Here is a 21,807-nt window from a genome sequence, read left to right as displayed (position 1 = left end):
AGTGCCAGAAACTTGGTCTCTGTGACTTTCCCCTGGTAGGTTGCTCCCGTGAACAGACCCAAAGTGGTATGCTTTTTATTGAGGGGTATGGCCGCAGGGGTACGCTACACTGGCTGCCCATTTCCCTTCCTTCTCCTGACAGGCACCCAGTTACCTGCCTTCTGCAACTTAGGGGTGACTACCTCCCTGTTGCTCCAATCTATCACTTCCTCAGGCTCCTGTATAAGCCAAAGGTCATCAAGCTGTAGCTCCAGTTCTTTAACACCTTCTCTGAGGAGCTGCATCTAGTATAGATGTGGTTATCTAGGAGGCTGAGTTACTCACATCTGATTTCTCACATCTCATATTCAGAACAAAACACTGCCCCTGGAGCTATTCTCCCTGTACAAACTGTGCCCTAACTGTTGAGGAATGAAGAAGAAGTGGAAGAAGAAAAAGAAGATGAAGAAGAAGAAACTTTCCAGATACAGTACTTACTTTGCCCAGGACTGATCTCACCCAAGCTTGATGTGTCAAACCCACTCCAACACAGGCTCACTCATACAATGGCTGCACAACAATGACCACTCCAATTGCCCTTGCCTTATTTTTATTCACCCTTTCTAATGAAACCTGCTCACTGATTAGATGCAGTCCCACTCTGAAAACAGCTGCCTAAGTGAAATTATTGCTTCTCCCAGTGCTCCTGTTCACTGATTGGGCACAGTCCAACTCCTGAGACAGCTCTGGACATCTTTCTTCTTCTAGTTTGTGCATCTTTAACTTGGGAAGGTCCATTTAGTTCACTGTAAAATTCTCTTATTAATCCTTCTATTGCTCCCTTTATGATCTAATCTCTCCTCTTGGTTTCCTCATCCGCAAAATCATCTGATGAATCCTCCATTTTCCTATCTCCATTTGTGTTGCCCTGAGGGCATTTATTTGACTTTGTTGGGTCTGCGCTTTCAATGATTGTTTGTAACTATTTTCTAGTTAAAGTTAAGGTTGATAATTGTGTTACAGTTTAACAAAGGTGAATTCTTTGTCTCTGGTATAGCGCGGCATGTGATGACGTCACCTCCTGTTCCGCCTTGTCTTACGTGTAACCTCTGGTTCGGGGAAGGTGTCAAGGTGGGTGCCATGCGTGCGGCGTGGTCGTGAAGAGCTTCGTGTCTACCCACAAAGAAACATTATAGAAGCAACGCCGTAAGTTCATAAGAAAGTAAAAATATTAACGCGGTTTCTGTTAAGGAAGCGGCGGTTGGGGCGGCGCGCGTGTCGGCTTTTCAGTTTCAAACGCGGGGCGGGCTGGGGCTTGGCCGCGGTTTGACGGGACCCCTCGCCCGATACTCGTGGCTGCTGGAGACACTCGCTAAAAGAAGAGAGCGCGCCTGGTCTCCAGAATGAAACAGATGCTGTATATGTTTGTATTTTTTTTATCAACAGTTTTCACCATACAATGTTAATGTGGAAGAGTGAACAGTAAATGGTTAACCTTACTACGACTCTGTCTTCATTGGCTCCAGTTTAACTTGGTGTTTAGTCAGAGTTTCAACGCACTGCACCAGAACACTACACCACTGACTCCATTCTTTTTGGCCTTCCATTCATCCATCTGGGCTTTGGTGTTTGCATCTCCTTTTACAATCAACTTTTGTCTCCCACTTGAAGTTCATTCAATAACCTTAATGCATACACCTGGTGCTTTCTACTCACAAAAGCAGAATGCTTGTAACTTTCCTGAAGCTCCTTGAATTCTTTTCTAGCTAAAAACTAAGACACATTTCACAAGCAAATACCTGATTAATATATCAGAAACTTTCTCAGATATGTTGCCTACAAAAGCTGTTGCAATCGGACCCCTGCTTTTGTCCACTTTCACACTTCCTCTGATCAACATGGTCTTTGCTTGATCCAATATGCTTTCCAACCAGAGCCACAGAAGTTGGCACGAAAACATGTTTATCTTATGTTGGGTAATGGTTTATACTGTACAGCATGGAGACAGTGGTGGCATCATCCAGCACCTTTCTTAATTTGCCTTCAGTTGGCTTCATTGCAGTGGTTATGGTATTTCCAATGAATTTATAGTTGTTTAAGACGATCACAACCCCACAATGCTGGTCTTCCTATTTTTGCCACATACAAGCTCAATGTGGCTTGTTGGTTGTTGTATTTTGCTGTCACAAATATCATTCCCACAGCAGCTGTATAAGTTTTCTCAGTATAAGTTCTTCATTGGATATCTGCAGGCTTCAGTTTAGTATCTTTGAAATGTCATTCAAACTTATTTTGTGGAATGACTGAAACAGCTGAACCTGTGTCCAATTCTATTTTAATTAGTTGCCATTCACTTCTGGTGTAAGCCATATTGATTGTTTATTGTTAACTTTCACATTAAAAATCTCAAGGCTACCTAGTCCTGTGTCATTCTCATCATTATCAATGGTAACTGAATTTATTTGGCCAGGCTGGTTTCTGTAGATGCTGTAGTTTTCTTCACACTCACTTTCATTCCTGGCTTCAATTCAATTGCATCTCTCTCTGTGGTTTCCATTGAAACAGCGATTTCAATTGCTTTTTAAAATATAAGTTATGCTTCAGTTAGGAGCCATTTTTGAATGATTTCTTGTAAGACTTTACAAGCTAAATAATCCCTCAGTGCCTCATTAAGCCTATTACCAAACAGACAATGCTCAGACAATCTCTTCAATTCAGCCATGCATACTGAAATGGACTCCCCTTCCTTTTGATTCCGCTCATGAAATCTATAGCATTCTGCAATCAACAATGGCAGAATTTAGAAAAATGGTTCTAAAGGTTCCTGCATTATTTGTACAATATCAGCAAACCTCATCTCTGCTGGTTTGCTTGGAGCAGTTAAACTTTGAAGCAAACTATATGCCTTTAACCCAATGTACTCAGCAAAATTGGTACTTCTCATTTGGCTATTTCATTTGTTTCAAAATACTCTTCAATCATTCATTAAATAAAATCCAATGATCTCTTGTGGAATCAAATCTTTCCAATGTAGCTAGCCATTTCTGCTTTTTTTTCTGATTATTATCACACGGTACTCATTAGAATCCTGAATTATTTCATTTACTGCCTTTTTTAAACTTGGCAGTCTCTGCATATGCTGTGCTACGCTGTTTAAAAAAATCAAACGTTTCTTGCTGCATTTTTTAACTTGTCATTCCTTGCTGCACTTCAGCAGGTCTGTGGTTGTATTGGGTTCATTTTAAAAATACCTCGTCTCCAATGTTATTCTTTTGTAACTTCAAAACATTAATCCAAAGGAAGACATGGGAGACCAAAATGTGCATCTAACTTCGTGTTTACTGTAAGTGAGATGTGCATGTATCACATGGTAGCATGATGGTATATGCAATTTGTGTACTTACAGCTATAACTAGTAATGAATTATTTAAACTTACAAGAATGCATTTTAAATGGTTTGCCATTGACTAGATGAGCTGTAGGGCTAGCTTCTGTGCTGTAGTTTTCTATTACTCCATGTCTCTAATCATCCCCACCATCAAGTACATCTTCAAGAGGCTCTGTCTTAAGAAGATAGCATCCATAATTAAGTATCCTCACCATCCAGGACATGGCCCAGTGAAGAAAAGGTACAGGAGCCTGAAGACCCACACTCAATGAGTCAGAAACAGTTTATTCCCTTCCACCATCAGATTTATGAACTGTCATAATACCCATGTACAATACATTGATATTCTTTCTTTCTGCACTATTTATTTTTGTGATTTATATTAATTCTGTCTTTGCACTCTATTGTTCCTGCAAAACAACAAGTTTCACATCATTTAAGTCAGTGATAATAAATTTATTTCTGATTCCAATTCTGATATAGAGAGAATAACTTGTCCATGCCAAAGGAAACCATAGCCTTACCAGAGATTTTCATTCAAATTGCTTGCTTTATGACCAGACTGATGGTTATGTGCCTCTCGTGCTCCAAAATGTTTTTGTGAGAATTCCTTTATCCTTTATATCAGCATTTAAACCTTCACTCTGAAGTACATGAATGCAAAATGGTTGCTGGCTTTTTGCTGAAAAACTTGGTTGTAAGTACTTCCACAAATCCATGGCAGAGACATATATGAGGTCAAAAGCATCCCAGATCTGGCGAAAATCACAGTGACTGTTCATTCTGCCTGCTGTCATTGTAAAGAGAATTGACCTGCTTGCTGTTCTTTGCAAATAACCCACTAGTGACTGAATTACATATACATAGCCATCCAAGGGCATAGTGATCATTCTCACAACTACGGGTGAAGTGTGACTATGAGGTCCAGCAAGGTGCAGCTCTTCTTGAAAGAAACTTCAGATGTCTGCCAGTGTCACATCCTCGCACTGCAAACCAGCTGCCCAAGTTGTCAATGAAGCCAAGCCTCTGTGTATAAATCCTGTGTTGTGGGTAATGCCCATGCGGATTCACCTTCTTTCCTTGCGCCTTCCACCAATGTGCCTCACTCATGCACACTTTCTTCCTGCTTGCCTCTCCTATATTCTATCAGGTCCCACTTTAGTCAGTAGTGTTACTATAAAGGGTATTTATCTCCCTCTTTGATGTTCTGTCCAACACATTCGAGATGTCTTCCCTTGCTGTACTCCTTACATTGAAATTGTCAAAAGTTGGAAATACTTTATACTTTGTTGTCACCAAACGATTAGTACTAGAACGTACAATCATCACAGTGATATTTGATTCTGCAGTTCACACACCCTGGATTACAAATATTAAATATTAAGGATATTAAAAATAGTTAAAATTAGTAAATATTAAAAATTTAAATTATAAATCATATATAGAAAATAGAAAAATGGGAAGTAAGGTAGTGCAAAAAAACCAAGAGGCAGGTCCGAATATTTGGAGGGTATGGCCCAGATCCGGGTCAGGATCCATTCAGCAGTCTTATCACAGTTGGAAAGAAGCTGTTCCCAAATCTGGCCGGTACGAGTCTTCAAGCTCCTGAACCTTCCCCTGGAGGGAAGAGGGACGAAAAGTGTGTTGGCTGGGTGGGTCGTGTCCTTGATTATCCTGGCAGCACTGCTCCGACATCGTGTGGTGTAAAGTGAGTCCACGGACGGAAGATTGGTTTGTGTGATGTGCTGCACCGTGTTCACGATCTTCTGCAGCTTCTTTCGGTCTTGAACAGGACAACTTCCATACCAGGTTGTGATGCACCCGAGAAGAATGCTTTCTACGGTGCACCTATAAAAATTAGTGAGGGTTTTAGGGGACAGGCCAAATTTCTTTAGTTTTCTCAGGAAGTAAAGGCGCTGGTGGGCCTTCTTGGCAGTGAACTCTGCTTGGTTGGACCAAGTCAGGTCATTTGTGATATTGACCCTGAGGAACTTAAAGCTCTTGACCTGTTCCACTTGCGCACCACTGATGTAAATTGGGTTGTATGGTCCGCTACTCCTTCTGAAGTCAACAACCAATTCCTTCGTCTTGCTGATGTTGAGGGATAGGTTATTGTCTTCGCACCATGCCTCCAGGTTCTTAATTTCCTCCCTGTACTCAAACTCATCATTACCCAAGATATGGCCTACATTTGTTGTGTCATCAGCAAACTTATATATTGAGTTTGATGGAAACTTGGCTACACAATCATGGGTGTACAGTGAGTACAGCAGGGGGCTGAGTACACAGCCTTGTGGGGCACCAGTGCTCAGAGTGATTGTAGGGGAGAGCTTGTTCCCTATTTTCACAGCCTGGGTCCTGTCTGTGAGGAAGTTGAAGATCCAGCTGCAGATCTGAGTGCTAAGGCCCAGGTTCTGGAGCTTAGGAATCAGTTTATTTGGAACGATGGTATTAAAGGCAGAGCTGTAGTCAATGAAAAGGAGCCTTACGTATGCATCTTTATTCTCCAGGTGTTCTAAGGAGGAATGTAGGGCCAGAGAGATGGCATCTGCCATTGACCTGTTGCTCTGGTAGGCGAATTGCAAAGTGTTGAGGTTGACCGGTAGGCTATGGTTGATGTGTGCCATAACCAATCTCTCGAAGCACTTCATAGCAATTGATGTCAGAGCCACAGTTCGATAGTCATTCAGGCATGCCACCTTGCTTTTCTTTGGCACTGAGATTATCATTGCCTTCTTAAAATATGAGGGGATCATAGACTGAAGCAAGGAGCAGTTGAAGGTGTCAGCAAACACTCCAGCTAGCTCGCTTCCACAGGCCCAGAGAACCTGTCCTGGGATGCCGTCTGGGCCCGTCACCTTCCTTGGATTTATCTTCAGGGAGGCCCTTCTAACGTCCTCCTCGGTGATGATGAATCTCGATGCCACCAGGTCTGGTTTATCCGGAGGGAGCGGAACGCTCCCGTTCGAATCTTGCGTAGAATACGTTAAGTTCGTCAGGAAGAGAAGCGCCACAGTTATTGATATTCCCAGCCTTTTCTTTGCACCCAGTGATCTCATTTAGACCCTGCCATAGTCTACTGGCACCCCTTTGGTTAGCAATTAGGTCGGGCCCCGAAGCCAACACTTAATCCTGGATGGCTGGGCTCCCTGCTGAAGCAAACCCTTAAGCCGGGTCACAGTTGCGGAGGCCTCCGCTCCAGTCGAGCCTCGGGCTTGATTTCCGAGGTCGGCGGCAGAGGCAACTGTGGATGGCCACCAATGGGGCTTTACGGTGGTCGCTCCAGGGAAGCGTCTGGGGCAGCTTGAGGTCTCCGCCGTCACTTCTGTGTGGTTGTCTGCTCCGAAGAAGTGCTGGTCGGAATGGGCCGTGTCTCCAAGTGCTCCGGCACAGTAGCAGACCGCAGGTCTCTGGCCTCGTTGGTTGGATCCAGGTGTGGTCTTTAGTTTAAGAAGCAGTTCTGGCGTGGTGGTCTCCAGCTCGGTCAGTAGCTTCGCCAGGGTGTTGTTGATCTTGATTTTGATAAATTGGAGGTTTCGAAGGGTTTCTCAGGTATTGGATAGTGGAGAGGGTGGTTTGCTTGGGAGAGCTCGCGCAAAGTCGCCAGTTACCAGCGCCATCTATAAATAGCCATATTCACATGAGCACTCTGTATCAAAAGACCAGAGGTGACAGCTGCAATAAGTAAAGTTTGTTTCAGGTAGATAGTGCCGTTCAAATGCCCATCTGACCACATGCTAAAACTCAATTCCATTTCCCCGATACTTTTCACTTGGATCAAGTATCATGTGCTGATAAAGTTAACAACATTGACATCACCTGTGATGTTAATTGTCCCAATGTGTGCCCATGCTCATTGTTATTAAATTCCTGACACTGGTATTAGGTTTGGTGCTGACATTCACATCTGTCTCCACTGTTGCTCCATGGGATGTGGGTGGATAGCAGTTGGCTTCTGCTCCTATTCTACATAGAACACAGAATAGTACAGCACAGTACAGGCCCTTTGGCCCACAATGTTGTGCCGACCCTCAAACCCTGCCTCCCATATAAGCCCCCACCTTAGATTCCTCCATATACCTGTCTAGTAGTCTCTTAAACTTCACTAGTGTATCTGCCTCCACCATTGACTCCGGCAGTGCATTCCACGCACCAACCACTCTCTGAGTAAAAAGCCTTCCTTTAATATCCCCCTTGAACTTCCCACCCCTTACCTTAAAGCCATGTCCTCATATTGAGCAGTGGTGCCCTGGGGAAGAGGCGCTGTCTATCCACTCTACCTATTCCTCTTATTATCTTGTACACCTCTATCATGTCTCCTCTCATCCTCCTTCTCTCCAAACAGTAAAGCCCTAGCTCCCTTAATCTCTGATCATAATGCATACTCTTTAAACCAGGCAGCATCCTGGTAAATCTCTGTCCAATGCTTCCACATCCTTCCTATAGTGAGGTGACCAGAACTGGACACAATACTCCCAAGTGTGGCCTAACCAGAGTTTTATAGAGCTGCATCATTACATTGCGACTCTTAAACTCTATCCCTCGACTTATGAAAGCTAACACCCCATAAGCTTTCTTAACTACCCTATCCACCTGTGAGGCAACTTTCAGGGTTCTGTGGACATGTACCCTGAGATCCCTCTGCTCCTCCACACTACCAAGTATCCTGCCATTTACTTTGTAGTCTGCCTTGGAGTTTGTCCTTCCAAAGTGTACCACCTCACACTTCTCCGGGTTGAACTCCATCTGCCACTTCTCAGCCCACTTCTGCATCCTATCAATGTCTCTCTGCAATCTTTGACAATCCTCTACACTATCCACAACACCACCAACCTTTGTGTCGTCTGCAAACTTGCCAACCCACCCTTCTACCCACACATCCAGGTCATTAATAAAAATCACAAAAAGTAGAGGTCCCAGAACAGATCCTTGTGGGACACCACTAGTCACAATCCTCCAATCTGAATGTACTCCCTCCACCACCACCCTCTGCCTTCTGCAGGCAAGTCAATCCTGAATCCACCTGGCCAAACTTCCCTGGATCCCATGCCTTCTAACTTTCTGAATAAGCCTACCGTATGGAACCTTGTCAAATGCCTTACTAAAATCCATATAGATCACATCCACTGCACTACCCTCATCTATATGCCTGGTCACCTCCTCAAAGAACTCTGTCAGGCTTGTTAGACACGATCTGCCCTTCACAAAGCCATGCTGACTGTCCCTGATAAGACCATGATTCTCTAAATGCCTATAGATCCTATCTCTAAGAATCTTTTCCAACAGCTTTCCCACCACAGACATAAGGCTCACTGGTCTATAATTACCCAGACTATCCCTACTACCTTTTTTGAACAAGGGAACAACATTCGCCTCCCTCCAATCCTCCGGTACCATTCCCGTGGACAACGAGGACATAAAGATCCTAGCCAGAGGCTCAGCAATCTCTTTGCTCGCCTTATGAAGCAGCCTGGGGAATATTCCGTCAGGCCCCGGGGACTTATCTGTTCTAATGTATTTTAACAACTCCAACACCTCCTGTCCCTTAATATCAGCATGCTCCAGAACATCAACCTCACTCATATTGTCCTCACCATCATCAAGTTCCCTCTCACTGGTGAATACCGAAGAGAGGTATTCATTGAGGACCTTGCTCACTTCCACAGCCTCCAGGCACATCTTCCCACCTATATCTCTAATCGGTCCTACCTTCACTCCTGTTATCCTTTTTTTCTTCACATAATTGAAGAATGCCTTGGGGTTTTCCTTTACCCTACTCGCCAAGGCCTTCTCATGTCCCCTTCTTGCTCTTCTCAGCCCCTTATTAAGCTCCTTTCTTGCTTCCCTATATTCCTCAATAGACCCATCTGATCCTTGCTTCCAAAACCTCATGTATGCTGCCTTCTTCCTCCTGACTAGATTTTCCACCTCACTTGTCACCCATGGTTCCGTCACCCTACCATTCTTTATCTTCCTCACCGGGACAAATTTATCCCTTACATCCCGCAAGAGATCTCTAAACATCGACCACATGTCCATAGTACATTTCCCTGCAAAAACATCATCCCAATTCACACCTGCAAGTTCTAGCCTTATCGCCTCATAATTTGCCTTTCCCCAATTAAAAATTTTCCTGTCCTCTTTGATTCTATCCTTTTCCATGATAATGCTAAAGGCCAGGGAGCGGTGGTCACTGTCCCCCAGATGCTCACCCACTAAGGGATCTGTGACCTGACCCGGTTCATTACCTAGTACTAGATCTAGTATGGCATTCCCCCTGGTCGGCCTGTCCACATACTGTGACAGGAATCCATCCTGGACACACTTAACAAATTCTGCCCCATCTAAACCCTTGGAACTAATCAGGTGCCAATCAATATTAGGGAAGTTAAAGTCACCCATGATAACAACCCCGTTATTATTGTACCGTTCCAAAATCTGCCTCCCAATCTGCTCCTCTGTATCTCTGCTGCTACCAGGGGGCCTATAGAATACCCCCAGTAGAGTAACTGCTCCCTTCCTGTTCCTGACTTCCACCCATATTGACTCAAAAGAGGATCCTGCTATATTACCCACCCTTTCTGTAGCTGTAATAGTATCCCTGACCAGTAATGCCACCCCTCCTCCCCTTTTTCCGCCCTCTCTATCCCTTTTAAAGCACTGAAATCCAGGAATATTGAGAATCCATTCCTGTCCTGGTGCCAGCCAAGTCTCTGTAATGGCCACTACATCATAATTCCATGTATGTATCCAAGCTCTCAGTTCATCACCTTTGTTCCTGATGCTTCTTGCATTGAGGTACACACATTTCAGCCCTTCTACCTTACTGTCTTTACACCGTTTATTCTGCTTCTCTTTCCTCAAAGCCTCTCTGTATGTTAGATCTGGCTTTACTCCATGCACTTTTTTCACTGCTGTATCGCTCTGGGTTCCATCCCCCTCGCAAATTAGTTTAAACCCTCCTGAACCATGCTAGCAAACCTACCTGCAAGGATATTGCTCCCCCTCGAGTTCAGGTGCAACCCATCCAATCTGTACAGGTCCCACCTTTCCCAGAAGAGATCCCAATGATCTAAAAATCTAAAACCCTGCTCCCTGCACCAACTCCTCAGCCACGCATTCAACTGCCATCTCCTCCAATTCTGAAGTTCATAAATCTTCAACTTCATCTATTTCCAATCCAACCTTTTTTTTGAGTGGGTAAACATTGCTGAAAGAATTCGTGACCTAGATTTGAGCTCCTAATCCAGTCTGACTCTTTAAAGCGGGTATAGAAAAAGGGGCAGTCTCAGATGTACTGCCATTTTGCTAATGGCTCGACCTGCCTGCCTAAATGACCATCATAGTTCTCATGGTGCTATGAAGGTCAATGAGAAGTCCGATAAGAGATTCTGCAATGCTGGAAATCCAGAGTAACACACAAAAATGCTGCAGGAACTCAACAGGTCAGGCAGTATCTATGGAGGGAAATCAATAGTGGATTTTTTGGGCTGTGACCCTTCATCAGAACTACTAACCTGATCTCTTTTTCAGTTGCTGTGTGCCAATGCTGGGAGATCCGTTCACTTTATAACCTTTTTATTACACATGATAAAAAATTAATTGGCTACAAAATTCCTGTGATAGACTGAGTTGCATTGTAAATCCTACATAAATTAAAGTATTTTCTTTTATTTTTAGCAATTAAAAAAAAAAATTGGATTCATTTTTATTCAAATTGAAACTCCATTGTGGATTTTGCTGGACTTCCGTGGTCTTGTCAGAATATTGAAATGGTGAAACTATATTTACCTGTCCAGCTTAGCACCTTGTCCAAAAGTCACTCCTTCCCAGGTTGTTGCAAAGCCTTCATACTATACTGAATTTTCAGCCTAGATTTTGGAGTAGGATGGAGTTACAGCTCCTGATGTCACCACCATATGAGGCCCTCCGTTGGTCAGGGTTGATGATAGATGTTGGGTCCTAGCTGTCTACATTTTTTCAATACACAAGCCAGAGCAGTATGGTATGGAGAGCAAGCTGTTGCCCATGCAACAGGCTCTACCTCTCCACGCGGCTGATGAATCCAACTGAACAGCAGGGACTGATACCGCTTGGCACCAGCAGTGTCCCTTGAGTTTCCAGTCAGCTTTGAACTCAACATAGGACTGCCGTAGTGACTCCAGCTCTGAATATTTCCTCAGTATTTACTCCTGAAGCCTTCCCTATGAGTGGCTATAGCCGCTAGGCAGTGGAGGTTTGAGATCAGAGTTTTCTGTCTCCTGGATAAGCTGCCAGCTATGAGCTAATGAGCCCCATCTGCCTCAATCAATTGTTTTTAAGGTGCCAGTAATCCACCTTTGCCCCTTCTTCTGTCGGTAGAAATGGTTCCCCCGGGCTTAGTAGCTAAGTCACATGTGAAGGCCAAGAGCTGGATTGAGTTTTCAGAAACCACCAGATAACAAACACCAAAAAGAATGGAAAGCAAAATTTTACTTTTCCTGAAGTAAAACTTCTCCCTGTAATATATGATGTTAAGTAATTATATTTTAATATTGATATACTGTGCATAGAGTGCATTGGCTGTTATTAGTCCTACTTTTACATGTGTCTCTGGAAAATATTGGGAAATCATTGACACCGTTATTAACTTGAAAGCATATTGGGAATAGAGGAGGGGAGGAGAAATTTGCTAAGATGTAGGGAACCTGAAATTAAATTCAGCACATTTGTCAGTGATATTTTGCAAATGCTTGCTCATCATTGTTCTTCCAGTTTCATAAATAACTGAATAAATATCTCACAGTTCATAAATGAACAAGACTAGATAGTGCTGGCAGGAACAATTGTGAAGAGTTTGCATCAGAGTTTAGAAATCTTTCCAGGGTCTGCTCAGTGAACACAAATACCTGTACTAGAAGAATTACTAAGGAGCAGCAGACTGTGTATGATAAGGACATGACTTTCCAAACAAACTGTAGTAAGACTGGGACAGTTTGCCCAATACAGATGTGACAAGATATGTTGATAATATGTTTTTCAAATCATGGATTGCCCAAGTCAACAGATTCCCTTAAACACCAATTAAATGATAAACACAAGATACACTGCAGATTATGGAAATCCAGACCAACACACGCAAAATGTGGAGGAACTCAGCAGGTCAGGCAGCATCTGTGGAAGGGAATAAGCAGTTGATGTTTTAGGTTGAGCCCTTACTGGCTTCCTCCTCCTTCCTTTGCAGAGCTGGTGATGGTCATGACATAAAATGGTGACTGTTTACTCCCTTCCATAGAAGCTGCCTGAACTGCTGAGTTCCTTCAGTATTGTATGTATGTTGCACCAATTAAATGAATCTTACACTGTCATAAGGTGGGCGTTGCTGGCGGACCCAAATGCAAGGCACAGACACTGAAGTACTCGGAACAGGACTAGATTTGTCAAGAAAGCAAGGGAAGTGGGGAAGAAACGACGCTGAACAAGACACAGGCCCTGGATGAGACTAGGATACAGGGCCTGGGCTAGGACTTGACTAGGAAAGTGGAACCAGGACAAGGAACTAGGAACTAGGAACCAGGAGCCTGGGCTAGGACTCCGAGCCAGAGATGGGACAGGGACCCGGAACCTGGGTCTTGACCCGGGCTCGGACCCCAGATCTAGGCGAGGACAAGATGTGGCTACAAGATGAAGAGTGGCAACAGGACTGGACGTGAGACTCCTGGACAGGACGAGGGAACCCCAGCTCCGGACTGGGCAAGGTACTCCTGGGTTGGGCAAGGCTCATGGACAGGACGAGAACACGAAGCCTTGACTTGGTCGAGGGAGACAGGAGCACAGAGCCTTGGTAGCCTTGGGAGACAGGAACGCAGAACACAGAGCCTTGGTCTTGAGAGACAGGAGCATGGAACACAGAGCCGGGACCCCTCCTTGGGAACAGGACATAGGGCCGGGACTCATACACAGAATGCTGAACACAACGAGATGGTTCCCAACACAAGGTAGCGGCAAACAGCCGGACTTAGCTAGCAAAGGCGTGGACATAGAGACGGTTCTCAACATAAGGTAGTGGCAAATGGCCGGACCTACCTAGTGAAGGCATGGACACAGAGACAGTTCCCAACTCAAGGTAGAGGCAAACGACCGGACCTACCTAGCAAAGGGGAGGACACAAAGAGACAATTCCAAACAATGACAGACTGTTCCTTATCTTGACACAGCAAGGCCCCAGTCTCGTTCTGGCGGTTGAACCTGACGGCATTACAGCGAGGACACAGGTGAAGGTAGTAGGCGAGGCTTCAGGCGAAGGTAGCAGGCGAGGCTTCAGGCAAGGACTTAAGAAAGAAGGGGTAAGGGAACAATCCAGCAACTGAAGCTGAACCCAGGAGCTGTTTATGTAACCAGCCCAAAGTGAGAATCATGTGCCTCAATTAAGGCACACAATAGGACAAGGGAAAACTGGAAAACCTGGAATAAGGAACCATGGACCGGACCGTGAACTGGAATGCGGACCACGGACTGGACCATGACAGTATTCCCCCCCCTCCCCCATGGGAGCTTCCTGGCGACCGAACTGGCTCTCCTGGACAAAGGACGACACGGGCAGGTGGGGGGGCATTCAATAGGAGGGAACCCAGGATGGCAAGAGTAAAACAACAGTGTCTGTGTTGCTGGGTCCATATTTGACTGGACTGATCTGTCATACGTGGGGGTGCTGGGAGCGGACCCACATGCAAGACACAGACACTGAAGTACTAGGAACAGGACCAGGTGTGTCAAGAAAGCAAGGGAAGTGGGGAAGAAACGACGCTGAACAAGACACAGGCCCTGGACAAGACTAGGATACAGGGCCTGGGCTAGGACTTGACTAGGAAAGTGGAAGCAGGACAAGGAACTAGGAACTAGGAGCCTGGGCTAGGACTCCAAGCCAGAGACTGGACAGGGACCGGGAACCTGGGTCTTGACTTGGGCTCGGACCCCGGATCTAGGTGAGGACAAGATGTGGCTACAGGACGAGGAGTGGTAACAGGACTGGACGTTAGACTCCTGGACAGGACGAGGGAACCCCAGCTCCGGGCTGGGCGAGGCACATGGACAGGATGAGAACACGAACCCTTGACTTGGCCGAGGGAGACAGGAACGCAGAGTCTTGGTTGAGGGAGACGGGAACGAAGAGCCTTGGTAATCTTGGGAGACAGGAACGCAGAACACAGAGCCTTGGCCTTGAGAGACAGGAACATGGAACACAGAGCCGGGACCCTTCCTTGGGAGCAGGACAGAGGGCCAGGACTCATACACAGAATGCTGAACATGACGAGATGGTTCTCAACACAAGGTAGCAGCAAACGGCCGGACCTACCTAGTGAAGGCATGGACACAGAGACAGTTCCTAACTCAAGGTAGTGGCAAACGGCCGGACCTACCTAGCGAAGGCGAGGACACAAAGAGACAATTCCAAATAACGACAGACTGTTCCGTTATCTTGGCACAGCAAGGCCCCAGTCTCGCTCCGGTGGATGAACCTGACGGCGTTACAGGCAAGGACACAGGTGAAGGTAGCAGGCGAGGCTTCAGGCAAGGGCTTAAGAAGGAAGGGGAAGGGAAGAGAACAGTCCAGAAACTGAAGCTGAACCCAGGAGCTGTTTATGTAACCAGCCCAAAATGAGAATCGTGCCACAATAGGACAAGGGAAAATCGGAAAACCTAGAATAAGGAACAATGGACTAGACCGTGAACCAGAATGCGGACTTCACGGATTGGACCGTGAACCAGAATGTGGACTTCACGGACCAGACCGTGACATACACAGTCTGAATGCTGACATGCCTGTCACCTCAATTAGGATGATATACCTCAGTCATTGTTTTTTAGTGCTATTCTGGTCTGAAGCAAACTACTCTCCACTAGAATGATGCTGGGTCATTAAAAAGGGACGATGGTGGAGAAGGAGATTAAATTGGTGGGAACTTCTCAAAACATGTCCAGTTCTCTCTCAATCAGTAGCCAACATGCCACTTTGTGGTTGGTTGTCCATGTTTGCATCTGCACAAATTGAGGTGGAGTATTGTGTTGCAGGACTTCCACTGAAAATACCTGGCCAAAATCATCTTAACTATCAAAGAGGAGATCTAAGTAGTATACATGCTGAGGCCACAGGGATTGGACTACAAGGGTATGATTAAAAAAAGAAGTAAAGTTGTGTGATGAAAACAGTTATTGCCAGAAATGTTCATCAGGTTAGATATAATTTGTAGGAAGATGAATACAGTTGTTCATTAGTCAATGGCCTTTCATCAGAATATTGCACAGATATACGACTGCAGAGTGCTCAGCATTTCCATTGTGCTTTGTGATTGCATAATGGTTCTAAATGTTTGAAGTTTCTATCTTTAGTAGAGAGACATGAATTTCATAAATCTGCACTACTTTCTCATCTTATCTATTCGTGGGTATTGGATAGCAGCTCACCTTTCAACTTAGTGATAATGAACTGGAAAAATGTAATATTAGATTGGGGGGGCATCTCTGGAGGGGAAGGGGAGCTGCATGTACTTCAGTTGTCCATTGGTGCGTAATGGAAATTTCCTTCAATAAAGGATCCATGGAATCCCAGCTAGAAATGTGAGCAGCTGGTGCTGCATTCCACTCTGGAACTTAATACTCCTTGAATTCTCCTCCTATTTCTGATAACATTTACAGGGAAATAATATTACTTGTCTAGGCACCTTAAGTGCATGCTAATAGATTGTTAATTATACATATAATGGTCATAAGGAATCACTGTCTTGATTTTGGTCTTTAAGGCACTCACTTCTGACTTGGAACATCACCCAGGTGGGAGAGGATGATGTGCTTCCAACATGAAAGACGTCAAAGAGACTAGAAGGTGGGTGACAAAAACCCCAGAACTATCTGCTCTTGTGGATACCACCTACATGTTGATTGATTTCCAGGTGTAGAGAAAATGATGCCCTGTGCCTTTTTAAAGTCACCCAAAGGATTAATTGAATTGCCAGCAATTAAAGTGAAAATGTCAGAAGTACTAACTCTGAACTTTCTGGCTTGGTTCCAACCAAACTGAATATAGACTCACAAAACAGCATCTTATATTCTGACCAAGCATGTTACAGCCCTCATGATTAAACATTATATTCAATGATTTTCAATAACTAACTGTTTTGGTTTCTTCCAGCATGAGCCATTCTGTTGAAATATCATCAGCTTGTAATGTTAACTCAGATTTGCTCTCTCTGTGGTTACTATCTGACCCACTGATTATTTCCAACATCCTCTTTTGTTACTGATTTCCAACATGTATAGTATTTTTTATCCCTCTGTTCCAATATTTTTCATTTGTTCTCATGCATTTCCTGCTATTTACACCTGCTCCAGACATGGATGATAATATGCCGCTATTAAAGGCTTCATCTCCCTCTCTCAGATGGCATAACCACCACTTGTGTCATTCATCCAACTCTCTCCACCTTTCTCCCTTCTCAGAAATTGTGAACATGTTTGATTTCTATCTTTCTGATGAAATGTCATTAACCAGAAATGTTTACTCTTCTTTTTCTATGGCTGTTGACTTTCCTCTTGAGTATTCCTAGTATTTTCTGAGAAACAAGGTCTTGAGATGAACAAGCTGTATCTGTGATCATTACATTTTTGATCTGGGTCATGACTGGGTTAACCACATCATATTATTCAGAGGCCGACTAGTAGACTTACAACTCCTTTTAAGCTCCGAGTCCTAATTTTCTCAGCCACAGATTTATTGTTTATATTATCAGAAACACTGAAAGGTGAACAACAGAAGTAACAAGCACAATTACAAACAAAATGAATTAATGTGGGATTAGTTTAAATAGTTAGTTGATGATCAGTGTGGTCTTCATGGACAGAAGGTCTGGTTTCCATTCTGCATCCTTCCATGCCTCCATGATCCTAAATGCATTTGGATCAAAGTGCAGGTTTGAGGACCAACAGTTTCTGATTAGTTTGCTGCAAGGAGCAGAATTTTATAAACCAACATCTGGAAAACATTCGTCCAAGGGATATTATTTACCAGTCTGTGTTCCTGGTTTAGTAGCAATAATGGAAGTCAGAAGTTTCCTGAAGATCTGACCTTCATCCCAACCAATGCATTTCACATCAGGAAGTGTAAATGGAAATTATCCCAGACTTTCCATTGTGTGGCCGGTAGATCTTACGTGAGCAGGAATTCTCACATTACCATGGGTACCATGGTAGTGTAGCAGTCTGTGTGACACTATTATACCTCAGGCCGTAAGAGTTCAGAGTTCAATTCTGGGGCCATCAGTAAGCAGTTTGTACGTTTCCCTTATGAGTACATGGGTTTCCTCAGCATGCTCCAGTTTGCCCCCACCATCCAAAGGCATACTGGTTAGTAGGTTAATTAGTCATTGTAAATTGTCCTGTAATTAGGCTAGTTTTAATAGGTGGGTATGCTGGAAGCTTTCAATATTTTAATGTAGTTCTAACATTACACTTCAGAATGTTAGGTACCAACTCAGATTTGAAGAGAACATTTAGGACAAGAGAAGGAAATGTGTGTATAAAATTTGAAGGGACATAAATCAATAAAGTTGCGGGTGGGGGAAGTGAACCTGGAAATAAAATCCAAAATGCATTTTTCAAACTTTATATCCCTTTCAATTTTTAAACACCCTTTGCTAAAGTAAAGGCTGTGACAGGCAACTATGAAGGACACAGAAATTTAAGTAACAATAGGAGATTTGTACTCGTGCATTATAGCTGCTGAAAGCCCAGTCCTTGTTTGAAATTTGGTATGTTGAAAGTAGTACACAGCATATAGTATTTATGAAATGGTTGCCTTACTTGTTACGCCATGGTACCTGTTTTCAGGGAGGCATTTCTGGTTAATGACATTTCATCAGAAAGATAGCATTTCTGAATATACAATAATCGAACCTTGAAGTGGATGGGCTACAACAGCAGAAGACCATGATCATATAGAAATACACTTAGTAGCCACTTTATTAGCGATCTCCTATACCAGATAAACTGGCCACAGTGAGTATATTGTACATTAAGCAATGTTTTGATTAAAACCACAAATAGTGGATTTTTGGCTTTGTGCAACATACAGGTATTTCTATTGATCTCACTGAGATTTTCAAAGTAATGTTATTATCAAAGTACGTATATATCACCTGAGATTCATCTTCTCAGCAGTATTCACACTAAGTACAAAGACACACAATAGAATCAATGAAAAAGTGCACATAACAAGATGGATAAACAACCAATGTGTAGAACATAGCAAACTGTGCAAAGATCAAAAAACAACAAAAGAATAATATTAAATAAATAAGCAATAAATATTGAGAACATGAGATGAAGAGTCCTTGGTAGTGAGGTAATAGCCTGTAGGAACAGCTAAGTGTTGGGGTGAGTGAAGTTGAGTGAATTTGTCCCCTCTAGTTCCAAGAACCTGATGGCTGAGAAGTATTAACTGTTCCTGTACTTGGTAGAGTGGGTCCTGAAGCTACTCTACCTCTTCCCTGGTGGCAAAAGTGAGAAGAAAGTATGGCTTCTTTGGTGGGATTGCTTAATGGATGCTGCTTTCCCGTGACACTGCTCTTCAGTGGTGAGGAGGACTTTACCTGCAGAGGACTAGGCTGTATCCATTGCTTCTTGTAGGCTTTTTCATTCATGGGCAATGGTGTTACTACCAGGCTATGATGCAACCAATCAGTATACTCTCCACCATGCATCTATGAAAGTTATTCAGAGTTTTAAATGACATGCTGAATCTACACAAACATCTGAGAAAGTCCCTCTCCCTACCAGTGAGACAGATAAAGAAAGAAAATAGGCCTTGCCAGGAGCACTGGAGCATCCCTGCCTTATGTATAAATGGTATCCTTCACAGAAAAATATGAAAGAAATGAATGAACAAAAAGGACAGGGGAATATATTGGGCGTATGACAACATGTTATATTGAAATTTCAGCATTTAAGTATGTGCTTTTGAGAATAACAAATTAATCTTCATCAGATATTACATGAAATATTGTGAGTGAGTCACTGAATATAGCAGTAGGTTGGATATGGGGTAATGCAGGCCAATATTCAGATCCGTGACAGATCAGATTTGAGCAACAAACTCCTTGATTCACTGACTAAATGGAAAATTGAGTAATGTGAAAGGAGCTCTGGATGGCAAACTCAACAGTTTGGTGTCCTGGACATCCTATACAAATGGAATGTAATGCATGCCCAGATTTTACTTGTAGTAACTTGCCACCCAATACACAGGTTGATTGACATAGCCAATGATTAATGGTAAGGATGTCATGGCCATTAAGGAAGATCATGTTCAATGCAGAGCTCACAATTTAAGGAAGAGATCACATGGGTGATCTCTTGGAATGGGTCGGCAGTGATTGGGGAAGAGGTAGGATGAGGAGTAAAAGTTGAGAGAGAATGAGAAAGCAACACAGGCATATTGACTATAAAATATACTGCAGTTACTCATCTATCAGTACCTCCCAAACTCATGACCTCTACCTCCAGATAAAAAGAGCACCAGGCTTGTGAAAACAACCACAAGTGCATGTCCTCATTAATCTCCAGATATTCCTGAGTCTGAAATGGATTATCTTTCCTTAGCTGCTGCAAGGTCCAAATTCTCTAACCCCTGGTAGAATTTTTCCAACACGAGCAGCAGAAGTTCCAGAAAGTGGTTCATCATCTTTACGAAGGCAACTAGAGTCAGGCAATATGTACTGGGAAGAGTGATTGCAATCAGGAGTGAGGTTGAAATCAGAAACAGATTAGTTTCAGGAAGAGAGTGTGTGTGGGAGGGTGATCACAAATGGGGGAAAAGATCCCAGTCAGAGACCTTGATCAGTGGGAAGAGATTTGAAAACTTGATTTGGGGATGGACTTCAGTGTGAGGTGGATCATGGTTCGGTGATGGACCACTAAGTAATCTTGGTAGATGTGCTTCTGGGTTGGGCAGAGGTTGCTGGATGGTAAGATTTCTAGCGCTGTGTTTGCATGGAGGGAGTAGACAGTGCAGAAGCAATTATTGCCTGAAGGAAGTTGTCATGGAGAATCTATCACCTATGGGAAATTGAACTTCATCCTCTGTGATTTTGATGCTGTCTTGAAACAAAGCTGCCGGGTTTTGCCTACACTTTGCAAAGTCAATTCTGGTTTTGGGGAGAGATATCAGTGGGAGGGAGGAGATTGGAGGAGGAAAGATAGAGATGAAAAATAGTACACAAATCATGGTGTAAATGTTCCTATAATCTGACTTCTCTGGTTTCTATTTTTATTTTCACAGCCTAACATCTATATAAAACTGGAGGCAAAAAGAATCCTTGAAAGCTTTAAATTCTGAGAGTGAGAGGGAGGACCAGAGGAAAACAGAGAGACAGAAAGAATCAAGAGGGACAAAGAGAGAGAGTGAGAAAAAGAGAGGCAAAGAGAATCAGAGGTAGTTCACAAGATCTGGGGAGAACCAGGAGGAGGCAGAAAGAGTTTGATAAGTATTATACAGAGCTGGAGAGCCAACTCTAATGACTGGCAGGTCCACAAACGGAGCAATATGAAATTAAACAATACCAGCATACACTAAATGTATTTTATCTTCTGTGTGACTTTAAAGATTCAATTCTGTTCTTAAGTATTTATCCAATATTTTTGGAATAATGTTTTTCAATATACAATTTGCTGTCATGGAGAATCTATCACCTATGGGAAATTGAACTTCATCCTCTGTGATTTTGATGCTGTCTTGAAACAAAGCTGCCGGGTTTTGCCTACACTTTGCAAAGTGAATGATCTACTTGAATTAACAATATTCATTCCTATCAGCACTTACAGAAGCTGGATCACAAGTCCTCCTTCTCGTTATATCCAGTAAAATGAGCACTAATTCTAAGAGTTTATCTTCAGCACTTAATCATCTTCGTCATTCATCTCTTGAATCTTTTCTAATATATTGTTATGTTTTGAGAAATAATTTCCAGAAATGCATATTGTACTTCTGTCTAACTTTACTAATGATCCAGATAAAGATTAGAAGAACTTTTCTTGGCTCATAATCAAATAGTTCATTTTTAACAATTCTATGCCTCATTTTGCCATTTGCTGAAAGCATAACACCAATATCATTATGTGAAAACTGTGATTGCTGATTTAGATTTCTCAACAAAAGTGATAAAACTTTATAAAATAATAGGGATGTACTAGGGTAGAAGTAGGGTATCATTTATATGTCTGAAGGAAGGTGCAAAATGAATAAAGATAAAGGTCTTACTCCTTAAAGGGACTGAAAACCTCTCAGTCAGAATTGAGTTTAGTCATCCCTTATAACTGGCTAAAGAACATATTCGGATCTTTATCAAAATTAGTGATTGAGGATTGGTGAAGGGCTTCAGCCTGCCTTGCTGAAGTTTATCAGCTGTCAT

General features: G+C 43.2%; 1 long non-coding RNA gene across 1 annotated transcript in view; it reads left to right on the top strand.

Annotated features, from left to right (window-relative positions):
- Positions 1-1,095: 1,095 nt before the first annotated feature.
- LOC134358707 (uncharacterized) overlaps positions 1,096-21,807 on the top strand; it is an 87,785-nt gene continuing 67,073 nt past the window's right edge. Inside the window, exons 1-2 of the long non-coding RNA XR_010020927.1 lie at positions 1,096-1,185; positions 16,147-16,229. This is a non-coding gene — a long non-coding RNA (uncharacterized LOC134358707). The remainder of the gene's footprint in view (positions 1,186-16,146; positions 16,230-21,807) is intronic.

The sequence above is a fragment of the Mobula hypostoma genome, chromosome 19 (genome assembly GCF_963921235.1).
Source record: "Mobula hypostoma chromosome 19, sMobHyp1.1, whole genome shotgun sequence".
In the NCBI taxonomy this organism is placed as follows: domain Eukaryota; kingdom Metazoa; phylum Chordata; class Chondrichthyes; order Myliobatiformes; family Myliobatidae; genus Mobula; species Mobula hypostoma.
Note: the sequence above shows the minus strand (reverse complement) of the source record. Positions and strands in the feature narration are given on the sequence as shown.